This window comes from Urocitellus parryii, chromosome 3 (assembly GCF_045843805.1).
Source record: "Urocitellus parryii isolate mUroPar1 chromosome 3, mUroPar1.hap1, whole genome shotgun sequence".
NCBI lineage: Eukaryota > Metazoa > Chordata > Mammalia > Rodentia > Sciuridae > Urocitellus > Urocitellus parryii.
Genome location: NC_135533.1, coordinates 8,235,195 through 8,248,295, shown reverse-complemented (window position 1 = coordinate 8,248,295; position 13,101 = coordinate 8,235,195). Strand labels below are relative to the sequence as shown.

General features: G+C 38.5%; 1 protein-coding gene and 1 non-coding gene across 2 annotated transcripts in view; one reads left to right on the top strand and one right to left on the bottom strand.

Annotated features, from left to right (window-relative positions):
• Cntnap2 (contactin associated protein 2) overlaps window positions 1–13,101 on the top strand; it is a 1,300,648-nt gene that overhangs the window by 493,989 nt on the left and 793,558 nt on the right. The window lies entirely within an intron of this gene.
• Window positions 10,649–10,755, bottom strand: LOC144254042 (U6 spliceosomal RNA). The gene has a single exon (XR_013343415.1). It is a non-coding gene; the product is annotated as a U6 spliceosomal RNA (small nuclear RNA).

The window sequence follows — 13,101 nt, the reverse complement described above, 5'->3', positions numbered from 1 at the left end:
CAGAGGTCATTTCGGAGTTGGGGAAGGCAGGGTGCTCAGGGGCTGGAGTGAGTCCTGGACAGTCCTGGCACCCATTGGTCAGGTCTGTACACCTGAAGAGTAGCTGCAGAAGACCCTGCCCTGGGAACTTGTGGGCCCACGTGGTTGCTGCACTTGCTTTCCGTGGTCACACCCAGGAGGTATGGCAGGAGGGCGCTGGCCTTAGGGAGTTGAGCTTCAGAAGGTGGTGATCATGCTTGGGTTGGCTTGGAGCAGTGCGGTCGGTCTACTCTGCAAGCTGCAGTTTCTATTTCAAGCCTAAAGCAGCCTCCACAGCTCAGCTGCCAGCGGGGTGTGTTTCACTTTATCTTAGGCAGGAGCAGCGAAGTGGCACAGCCCTGGCTGGGGAGAGATAAGCACAGGTCCATGCTGGTGTTCTTGGGAAAAGCTTTTGTTTCCCTGACGGCTCTGTCCCTCCAGCACCCTTGTTTAAAACACTCCTGATGCCGAGGGCTGAATGGGCAGGAGACCACAGATCACCTGGCTGGATCTATATGCAGGGGGCGGGGGACACTTAATCCTTGCTTATTTAAGTCAGTGTGAGTCAAGTTTTGTTCTCTTAGAGCCCAAGCCCTTTCCTCACCCTCAGCATCTAACATCAACACAGCACCTTTTTGAATCAGAACACAGAGGGGCAGACTCCCAAATGTGCAAATGGCTTTGAACGAAACAATAATTCTTTTAGGATACATTAAATTACATTCTGCTGATGTCCTCATAGCGATTGGACTAAGAAGCCATTTAGAGGCCAAAGCAGATTCCTATTGTGACAGTTTACTTTTGTGCATGTCTTTTAAAGGGGCTATAAAAACTAGAAAATGTAACTCATTAGAATTAGAATCTCTTTGTTCTTTTTTGTCCACCTCCCCTGTAAATATATTAGGAAACAAAACCAGTAAATATTCTGGATAGCTCAGAGAGTGGAAAAGGAAAGATAAATGTCCCAACTTAAACACAGCCTACAAAATTACCCCTTGAGAAATTGTGAATAGACTGGATCCTATTCCTAAGTTAGCAATTAAGTCTTCATTATATTTTTGGGATGGAAGTGCATAATCACACAACCCAGTATTTACTTTTTAATTCAATGGTTTCTTTTCATCAATATCTACCCAGTTTGATTTGCTTTTCCTTAAAAGACAAGAATAAGTATATGAATTTTTATAAGAGCATTTAAATGAGATCTGGGTAAATATGATGGGAGATATCTCAAAACCAAGTTGACTGTGCAGGAAAATTCATAAAATCAGTCCTGAAGGAGGCCATAGTTTCTATAAAAGTAGATTTATAATTTCCAGTGTTATATGGTAGAGTGCTTGCTCAGTATGCCTGGGTTTCAATGCCCAACACCACAACAAAAAATAAATTAATGAAAGTAAATTTAACTGTCCTGAGATTTAAAAAAAAAAATGTAACATTTTCATTAGAAACAAATTAATCTTCACTTGGTTATAAGCCCACATTTCTAGTAAGTAGCAGAAAAAATAAATAAACGTCAACATACAAAGGCCCTGTAACCTCACTTTTTAAAAAAAGTATTCAGTCACTGTGGGATTCAAACTAAAGGCCAAACTCACTTCTGGGGCCACTGTCCACCTTGGGAGTTCTCCTGGACCCCTAGCATGACTCTTGGGGGGGTCATGTATGCAACACCTGGCCATGGAGGAATGGGCTCTGCTCATGTGTCCACCCAGGGTCCTGCTGGTCTCCCTGGAGATGCCCCTGCCTGTGGTCAGCTCTGTTTCACTGTCCACTGCTGTTTCTCCTGGCTTTGGGATGTGACTTGGCTAGAGCTGGCCTCAGCCTCTGGAATCTGGGAAAGGTGGCAACCGGACCCAGTTTGTCTGACACTGTCTCAGCTTTGGTTCTGGACAACGCACATCTGAGAGCCCTCTCAGTTCTGGTAAACCCAGGGCCTGAATCCACCTCTGTGTGTTCTGTGCTTTCCTTCCACCTCCTCCATCTGGCCCACCAGCCATCTAATAAGCATGTTTACAGACCCCACATGGATCTGTGCTGACTTCTGTTTTTCTTGGAAACTATATAAGAACGGAAAGGGGGGGGGGTGTGTCAGAAACTGGGGCTAACTCTCTAGCTGGCTTTGTGCATCCAGGCCACCTTCTCTGTGGACAGCAGCCACTCAGGCTGGGCACTCTGCCCAGGAGATTCTCTCAAGCTACCCTGGCCGTAAGTCTCAGTCTCAAACTGAGATTCATTCAGTCAATATAGACTGATTGAAGATCATACCAAGCCATCCAGGAGGTAATGCTTAGTGTTGGAGGGAAAGTGGTTGATCAGACCCTGCATTGTTGTAGTGCCTTGTTTTGGCCTGTGTGTTTAAGCTCTTATGGTGCTTCTCCTTTCTCTTAGACATAGCTCTATCAAACCAAAGCACCATGGCTTTGGACTAAATTATAGCCACACAACTATTACATTTCTGTTGTAGTCCCAGATCCCGAGATGAACACTCCTAGCTGCGACTCCCCCTACAGGTGTCATTGATTCACTTACAAGACAACATGATAAAAAGACAAATAAACAATACCAGAACGTTATGTTAAGGAAAACAGCCAGGCACAGAAAGAAAAATAGCACATCATCTCACTGACATGTGGAATCCAAAGTAGAGCTCATAGACAGGGAGGGTAGGACCAGAGTCACAAGACTGGCTGGCAGGCCTTAGAGAAATGATGAGAAAGGATACAAATTTTAGTTAGAGGAAAATAGGTCCAAAAGATCTATTGCACAACCAGGTGTCTATAGTTAATACCACTGTATTCTCAAAAAATGCTAAGAATAGATTTTACGTATTCTCACCACAAAATAAAAGTATGTGAAGTCATGCATATATGTTAATTAGCTTGATGTAGCCATTCATAAATTATGCAGATTTAAAAATGATTCTGTACAAAATATATATATAGTTTAAAATTAATAAATTCTAAAAATATAAAAAAAATACCTGTCCCACAAACACGAGTATTTCTGTAATGACAAATATTGGGCCACATTTCTCTTCACTGGGGTCTGGATGACTGAAGATTGCCACTCTCTGGGTTGGATGCCTGCCTTCTGGATTCTTCATACCTTTCCAGGCCTGCTGCCCCCTTCTGTTGTCACTTTAGAAATGTTAATGTCAACAGTTAGGCTGGTACCTCCTGTGCTAGCACTTCTTTTACACGGGAAACAATTTGTCTCTTACCATTAGGTGAAACTTCATTACTCAAACCCTGGGCTTCTGGGGGAATCTTACTTTCACTTTACAGTGATTATGCACAAGGGCTCCAGGAGGCAGAGAGTCTCCCCCATAAACTCTTCATTATTTGAAGCTGCACCAGCTCTGGGCTTCAGGCATTGGGACTTTGACCCAATCCAACTCCAAAGCAGCAAGAACAGGTGGGTGGGAACCAATTCTGGGAGGACTTGAGCCAATAAGCAATTTTCCAGGAGTGCAACTGGATTTCCTTTTGGAAAACACCCCAAGACAAGCTTCTCAAGATCGAAAACCCTAATCACCAGCTTAAAATGAACAAATAGGAAAAGACTGGTTGAAAGACCCCAGTTTTATTTTCTCATAGGGCAATTCATATGGTGATCCTTGATTCACTTTGTTATGATTCTTGTTGATTTTTTTAAATATTCTTTTTTAGTTGTTGATGGACATGATACCTTTATTTTATTTATTTATTTTATGTGGTGCTGAGAATTGAACCCAGTGCCTCATATGTGTGAGGCAAATGCGCTTTTCTGCCACTGAGCCACAAGCCCAGCCGGATTCCCGTTGATTTTATATTGCAAATAGCTGTGTTCTTTCTTGTTTCTGAACAAATCAAAAGGCTAGTGGATTTCTGATAAACCATATTTTCTCATGATGGAAACAGTTTTATTTCTTTTCGTTCTTTCTTTTCATTTTTCTTTTACCATTTTACAGTTTCTTTGGTTTAAAAGGCATATACAATATGGTCCCCTGAATTCTATGTTTTATACCTTTCTTCATAACAAAACCTCTTCGGATAATACGTTCAGAAAAGAAAAATCAGAAATAACAATATGAAACTAAATGTTTAAGTGCAATGTGTCTGCTGATCATTGAAATGCTCAGGAGGAGGATGTGACCAGGAGGGAACCAGAAAAGCTACAGAAAGTATAAAAGGAAAGTAAAGACAGAGCACCATGCACCAGCCACCTGCTACCAGTCAAATCCCTGGCCACAGTGTGCTCATCTGGATCAGAGCTATTGCTAACATGAGACTCTGGGCTTTCTCTCTGATCTTTCTTGGCCTTCCTGCTAACCCCAGGCTCCTGTCTGAGCTTTAACTCTATTGAAGAAGCCATTTGGGTTTTTTAAGAATGGACCCAGAGAGTAGCTTCCTGTTTATAGGACACATTTGAGTCATGGTCATCTCTTTCACACAAAGGCATCACCTCAATTTCTAAAATTATTGACACTGGAAGAGGTTTGAGGATTTCCTGGGGTGAGGTTAGGGGTCGGGGGACCTCAACTCAGGACAAGTGGGATGTGGGCAAACAGTGCAGAAATGAATTTAAGGATGCATTAGTTAGGCACAATAGTGATTTATTTAGGAAAGTAGAGATACATTCAAGGAAGAATGTGGGCCATCTCAGAAGTGAGATGTGCTTGGGATCCTGGGCTCTTCTTTTAAAGGAGACTTGGTGAGGGGTGGAAATGGAATACATTATCCATGGGGATAATATTAGTCTAACAATCACAAGACGGTTTATTCAGTTCTGATGATTCTCAGAATCCTTAAATGACATGATCCCTGTTACCTGAGTAGTAAATATTGTTGGAAAATACCTTATAAGTTTCTTAAAATAGTGTATTTTTGTTTAATTATTTCTCACATATGCCAATTAACAGTGTACAGGGTAATTTTCATAAGCAAGTGAATTTACAGTAATTCTAAGATTTAGAGATTTCTTAGACACTAGGCAGTGACAGGCCTAGGAGGGAGAACTGGTTTGAAGAAGAAAGGTGTGCAGAACCAACCTTCGCAGAGGCTTTCAGATTAAAGATAGAGCCTTCTTGTCCTTCCTGACTACCTTTGATTTCTTTGGTCCTACCCAGCATCACACATCCAGGCAAACCCACCCCATATTCAAGTCGGTTACCTCTTGGAAGTGATTTCAAAGTGATTTTATTTCCAAGTATAAATAGAGGACTAGAAGAGCAAAAACTTATTTTTTAAAGAAGGTAGAAAAATGTCATAGAAGATAACTCTCCAAAAGAAGGGGGAAAAGAAGCAAAAGTCGAATTAAAAATTTTAGGATTCAACAGCAGCCCTATTCTTCTTTGATGTATTGCATGCATTAGGACAAAAGAAAACTATATTTGCTTTTGGCGTGGCATATAGCTGTGCTTTGACATTTAAATCCCAAGGAAGGCCTAGTGCATGAAAGTAATGTCAGAAATACAGTCATGTGTTTGAAGATAAGCAGAAAGGAAAAAGATAAATAATTTTAACACATAGCTAAATCATCTACAGGAAGATTTAAATAAGACATTTGATTTTTACTTCTCGCTTTTGATATTACATTACCTGAGATATAAAAATAATAGCAAGTAATTTAAAAATATTTAAATTTTGTTCTTAAATATTTTCTTAAGATGATTGCTATTGTCAGTTATGTGATACATTGCAGAACTAGGATTAAATCAGAAGAACTCATTCAACACCTTTCCTCAGCCAAACTTAGAAATAAATAGACACTATTCCTTTTGTAATATATGACATTGATCTTTTTTTTTTTTTTTTGAATTACAACATATAACTTTTATTTAGTGTATTCTGGGAGAAAAAGTAAAATGAACTATAAAAGTAAGTTTTTTTTTTTTTTTTTTAAAGGAAAATAATTCTTTTTTTTTTTTTTCTTTTTTTTTTTTTTATTGGTCGTTCATAACATTACATAGTTCTTAATACATCATATTACACGGTTTGATTCAAGTGGATTATGAACTCCCGCTTTTACCCCGTATACAAATTGCTGTATCACATCAGTTACCCTTCCATTGATTGACATATTGCCTTTCTAGTGTCTGATGTATTCTGCTGTCTGTCCTATTGTCTACTATCCCCCCTCCCCTCCCCTCCCCTCCCCTTTTCTCTCTCTACCCCTTCTACTGTAAATCATGTCTTCCATTTGTATTCTCTTGACTTACCCCTCCTTACCTCTTATATGACATTTTGTATAACCCTGAGGATCGCCTTCCATTTCCATGCAATTTCCCTTCTCACTCCCTTTCCCTCCCACCTCTCATCCCTGTTTACTGTAAATATTCTTCTCAAGCTCTTCGTCCCTACCCTGTCCTTGTTTACACCCCTTATATCAAAGGAGTCATTTGGTATTTGTTTTTTAAAGATTGACTAGCTTCACTTAGCATAATCTGCTCTAATGCCATCCATTTCCCTCCAAATTCTATAATTTTGTCATTTTTTAATGCAGAGTAATACTCCATAGTGTATAAATGCCACATTTTTTTTATCCATTCATCTATTGAAGGGCATCTAGGCTGGTTCCACAGTCTTGCTATCGTGAATTGAGCTGCTATGAACATCGATGTAGCAGTGTCCCTGTAGCATGCTCTTGTTAGGGCTTTAGGGAATAGACCGAGAAGGGGAATAGCTGGGTCAAATGGTGGTTCCATTCCCAGCTTTCCGAGAAATCTCCATACTGCTTTCCAAATTGGCTGCACCAATTTGCAGTCCCACCAGCAATGAACAAGAGTGCCCTTTTCCCCGCATCCTCTCCAGCACTTATTGTTGTTTGACTTCCTAATGGCTGCCAGTCTTACTGGAGTGAGATGGTATCTTAGGGTAGTTTTCATTTGCATTTCTCTGACTGCTAGCGATGGTGAGCATTTTTTCATGTACTTGTTGATTGATTGTATGTCCTCCTCTGAGAAGTGTCTGTTCAGGTCCTTGGCCCATTTATTGATTGGGTTATTTGTTATCTTATTGTCTAATTTTTTGAGTTCTTTGTATATTCTGGTTATTAGGGCTCTATCTGAAGTGTGTGGAGTAAAGATTTGTTCCCAGGATGTAGGCTCCCTATTTATCTCTCTTATTGTTTCTTTTGCTGAGAAAAAACTTTTTAGTTTGAGTAAGTCCCATTTGTTGATTCTATTTGTTAACTCTAGCGCTATGGGTGTCCTATTGAGGAATTTGGAGCCCGATCCCACAGCGTGTAGATCATAACCAACTTTTTCTTCTATCAGATGCCGTGTCTCTGATTTAATATCAAGCTCCTTGATCCATTTTGAGTTAACTTTTGTGCACGGCGAGAGATAGGGATTCAGATTCATTTTGGTGCAAATGGATTTCCAGTTTTCCCAGCACCATTTGTTGAAGATGCTATCCTTCCTCCATTGCATGCTTTTAGCCCCTTTATCAAAAATAAGATAGTTGTAGTTTTGTGGATTGGTTACTGTGTCCTCTATTCTGTACCATTGGTCCACCCGCCTGTTTTGGTACCAGTACCATGCTGTTTTTGTTACTATTGCTCTGTAGTATAGTTTGAAGTCTGGTATCGCTATACCGCCTGATTCACACTTCCTGCTTAGTATTGTTTTTGCTATTCTGGGTCTTTTATTATTCCATATGAATTTCATGATTCTTTTATCTATTTCTACAAGATATGCTGTTGGGATTTTGATTGGCATTGCATTGAACTTATAGAGAACTTTTGGTAATATCGCCATTTTGATGATGTTAGTTCTGCCTATCCATGAGCAGGGTATGTTTTTCCATCTTCTAAGGTCTTCTTCTATGTCTTTCTTTAGGGTTCTGTAATTTTCATTGTATAAATCTTTCACCTCTTTTGTTAGGTTGATTCCCAAGTATTTTATTTTTTGGGGGGATATTGTGAATGGAGTAGTTGTCCTCATTTCCGTTTCAGAGGATTTGTCGCTCATATACAGGAACGCCTTTGATTTATGCGTGTTGATCTTATATCCTGCCACTTTGCTGAATTCATTTATTAGCTCTAATAGCTTCTTTGTAGACCCTTTTGGGTCTGCTAGGTATAGAATCATATCATCTGCAAATAGTGATAATTTAAGTTCTTCTTTTCCTATTTTTATGCCTTTAATTTCTTTTGACTGTCTAATTGCTCTGGCCAGTGTTTCGAGGACTATGTTGAACAGAAGTGGTGAGAGAGGGCATCCCTGTCTTGTACCAGATCTTAGAGGGAATGCCTTCAATTTTTCTCCATTCAGAATGATGCTGGCCTGTGGCTTATCATAGATTGCTTTTACAATGTTGAGGTATGATCCTGTTATCCCTAATTTTTCTAGCGTTTTGAACATAAAGGGATGCTGTACTTTGTCGAATGCTTTTTCTGCATCTATTGAGATGATCATATGGTTCTTATTTTTAAGTCTATTGATGTGGTGAATAACATTTATTGATTTCCGTATATTAAACCAGCCTTGCATCCCAGGGATGAATCCTACTTGATCATGATGTATAATTTTTTTGATATGTATTTGAATCCGATTCGCCAGAATTTTATTGAGGATTTTTGCGTCAAGGTTCATTAGAGATATTGGTCTGTAGTTTTCCTTCTTTGATGTGTCTTTGTCTGGTTTCGGAATCAGGGTGATGTTGGCGTCGTAGAATGAATTTGGAAGTTCTCCCTCTTTTTCTATTTCCTGAAATAGCTTGAAAAGTATTGGTGTTAGTTCCTCTTTAAAGGTTTTGTAAAACTCTGCTGTATACCCATCCGGTCCTGGGCTTTTCTTAGTTGGTAGTCTTTTGATGGTTTCTTCTATTTCCTCTATTGTTATTGGTCTGTTTAGGTTGTCTATATCCTCCTGGCTCAATCTGGGCAGATCATAGGACTCAAGGAATTTATCTATGCCTTCACTATCTTCTATTTTATTGGAGTATAAGGATTCAAAGTAATTTCTGATTATCTTCTGTATTTCTGAAGTGTCTGTTGTGATATTGCCTTTTTCATCCCGTATGCTAGTAATTTGGGTTCTCTCTCTTCTTCTCTTCGTTAGCATGGCTAAGGGTCTGTCAATTTTATTTATTTTTTCAAAGAACCAGCTTTTAGTTTTGTCAATTTTTTCAATTGTTTCTTTTGTTTCAATTTCATTAATTTCAGCTCTGATTTTAATTATTTCTTGCCTTCTACTTCTTTTGCTGTTGTTTTGCTCTTCTTTTTCTAGGATTTTGAGATGAAGTATGAGATCATTTATTTGTTGGTTTTTTCTTTTTTTGAGGAATGAACTCCAAGCAATGAATTTTCCTCTTAGAACTGCTTTCAATGTGTCCCATAGATTCCGATATGTTGTGTCTGTGTTTTCATTTAACTCTAGGAATTTTTTAATTTCCTCCTTGATGTCTTCTAAAACCCATTGATCACTCAGCAACCTATTGTTCATTCTCCAGGTGATGCTTGCTTTTTCCTTTCTTCTTTTATCATTGATTTTCAGTTTCATTCCATTATGATCAGATAAGATGCATGGTATTATCTCTACCCCTTTGTATTGTCTAAGAGTTGCCCTGTGACATAGTATATGGTCTATTTTTGAGAAGGTTCCATGGGCTGCTGAGAAAAAAGTGTAGCTACTTGATGTTGGGTGGTATAGTCTATATATGTCAATTAAGTCTAGGTTGTTAATTGTGTTATTGAGTTCTATAGTTTCCTTATTTAACTTTTGTTTGGAAGATCTGTCCAGTGGTGAGAGAGGTGTGTTGAAGTCTCCCATGATTATTGTATGTTGGTCTATTAGACTCTTGAACTTGAGAAGAGTTTGCTTGATGAATACAGCTGCACCATTATTTGGGGCATATATATTTATGATTGTTATGTCTTGTTGGTGTATGGTTCCCTTGAGCAGTATGAAGTGTCCTTCTATATCCCTTTTGATTAGCTTTGGCTTGAAATCTATTTTATTAGATATGAGTATGGACACTCCTGCTTGTTTCCGCGGTCCATATGAGTGATATGATTTTTCCCAACCTTTCACCTTCAGTCTATGTATATCTTTTCCTATCAAATGCGTCTCCTGTAGACAGCATATTGTTGGGTCTTGTTTTTTGATCCATTCTACTAGCCTGTGTCTCTTAATTGGTGAGTTTAAGCCATTAACATTTAGGGTTATTATTGAGATATGGTTTGTTCTTCTATCCATATTTGTTTATTGATGTTACTAAACCTGATTTGTTATCCTCTATGACTACTTTCCCCCCTTTACTGTCCTACCTCCCATTGTTGGTTTTCAATGTTATTTTCCATTTCCTCTTCCTGTAATGTTTTGCCAAGGATTTTTTGAAGAGATGGTTTTCTAGCTGCGAATTCTTTTAACTTTTGTTTATTGTGGAAGGTTTTAATTTCATCTTCTAACCTGAAGCTTAATTTCGCCGGATACACGATTCTTGGTTGGAGCCCATTGTCTTTCAGTGTTTGAAATATGTTATTCCAGGATCTTCTAGCTTTCAGAGTCTGTGTTGAGAGATCAGCTGTTATCCTGATTGGTTTACCCCTAAATGTAATCTGCTTTCTTTCTCTTGCAGCTTTTAAAATTCTCTCCTTATTCTGTATGTTGGACATCTTCATTATAATGTGTCTAGGTGTGGATAAAAATATGGAACGCTTCACGAATTTGCGTGTCATCCTTGCGCAGGGGCCATGCTAATCTTCTCTGTATCGTTCCAATTTTAGTATATGTGCTGCCGAAGCGAGCACTATGACATTGATCTTGATGGCTAAAGAATTGGAGCTAGGAGGCTGCCTTCCTTTATCTATGCTACACCAACATCAGTGGGGGCATCGGTTCATTCCCAGATATATGTACGTAAGTCAGACTTATTGGAACCACATGAATTAATCGAATACTAATTATATTTTCAAGTGAGTAGAGGCAAAAAAAAAAGTAGATTATAAGAAAAGCTAATTAGCATGTTTTAGAAAGACATATAGCCACAAAAAAAAAGAAAGAAAAAGAAAAAGCCCTATTCCTAGGTGCAAGGCAATTGCAAAAACCTACAGATTCATATGGATTGAGCTCTCTGTGGCTGAGATCACTCAGACCAGTGGTTTCAGTTTTCAGCATTTTTTAAGGAACGAAAGCTTAACATTGGAAATGACTTATCAGAAAGGATTGTGGATTGGATTTGTAGACTTCCAGTCAGCCAGTACCACCCAAAGAGTCCAGAGCACTTCCCTAAAAACAGGAATTTACATGATGTAGGCTGTTCAGTGGCTTTCATAGGGTTGAAATTTTAATGACTTCTTTCTTTACTGGATTTCATTACACCCAACATATGAAGATGTGTACTGTTCTCCAATCTGGATAAAAAGAAAGTAAAGTTCACTTTATCATATTGCTTTCTCTGTCTGAGAAGTCTTTGCATCACCAATAATGGAGAAAGAAGGTCCGGGAGAAGAAGCGGAGATGAGAGAGCAGAAGGAGAGGGGAAGAAGAACTATTTAATATTATTACTCACTGATTTATCAGAATGGAAATTTTTACCTTCATTAACATAAAAATCAGAGGTAAAAATTAAAGAATGGTCTTTAATTATTATACTAGTTTAAAAATAACATTTGGATAGACATTCTTTTCTTACCTACTTAAGTGATCTATAACCTAAGATGTAGGGAAAAAGAGTCATAGATTTTTCTATGCATTAAAACAAAAACCAAACAAAGTCTCAAAAAGGGTTTTATGGAAATCTGGGGCTTTCCATCATTTTAATTTTATTTGTTAATGGAAAACATTATCAAACCCAGGTTTAAAAGCTCATCTCATGGGAAAAAAAAAAACAAAAAACAAAAAACAGTGTCTCAGAGATGTGTGTTGGTGAGAAAGAAAGGTTTTATTGAGTGGCCAAAGAACTGAGAGGGAGCTCTGCTCACACATCAGCTTCTGCACTCCACAGAGCTGAGGGGATGATATAAATGAGAGAGGAATAATTGGGGGGAGGTGGAATAAAGGCGAGGAATATTCATGTCTTTTCTTGGAATTGGTGGAGATCTTCCAGGAGCTCAGATTCCACCTCCTTTTACTCATTTCATGCTCTAATGTTTCCTGCCATGGTGGCTGATGGTGTCTTCAACCTTGAAGAGCCAGGAGAGAAACTGGGCAAGTCTAGGTCAAGTTAACTCTGTATTATAGCTCTGGACCAAGCATGTCTCAAATGATCAACTGGTCTCCATGAAGACCTGAGAAGAATTTGACCCAAAGGTTAAGGCAGCAGTGTAGAGAAACAGAATATCAAGACAGAGAAACCAAGGTTTTCTTCCTATTCCAATCACCCGTGAGACATCTGCAATCCCCATGAGAGTCAGTGTTTTCAGCAAAAGTGGTCTTCAAGTCTATGATAACTACCCTAGGCAACCATTATACTCATAACCCACCTGTCAGAGGTATGATTTGCATCAAAGCTACTGGGAGACCAATAATGTACTGCATAGCATGTGACCTCCACAATTAGTGATTTTTTTTTTCAAAGCTAAAAGCAAGTGAAACTAAAGGATTATTGAGGTTTTTACCTGGTAACACACAGGTATTTCTTTTTTGTGTGATTATATTTTTATTTCTAAAATCTTCTCTTAAGAGGACAACAGGCTTAGTTTTCTAAATCATATTGTCTAATAATTTGGAAGTAGATATTGCACTATTAGAGGTAAGTATGTGTTGCTTGTGTGTATGAATTCATCAAGGAACTTGTTAGAGCCTGCATCTCATTTCATTTACCAAACCCTGTGCACATCAAAAAGAATTCTGCATGAGCAAGAGAGGAATGCAGATGGAAGGGGAGGGGAATATGTATGTGTTTATTTGGAATAATATCTAAAAATGAGTTTGTAATTAATTTTAACAAATTGTAATATATGAAAGAGAAATATTAATCAACAAAAAGATGGGTTTAAATAGACCATCATCTACACTTGTGATAAGGGGAAGCTCTCTAAGGATTACAGGACATTTTTTCATAGGATTAACTGTTTTCCTCCATCAATTGGTGCCTGTTGAACTTTTATTCTGGAAGTTTAATGATCTTTGCTTATTTGGCATAATCCCAGAAA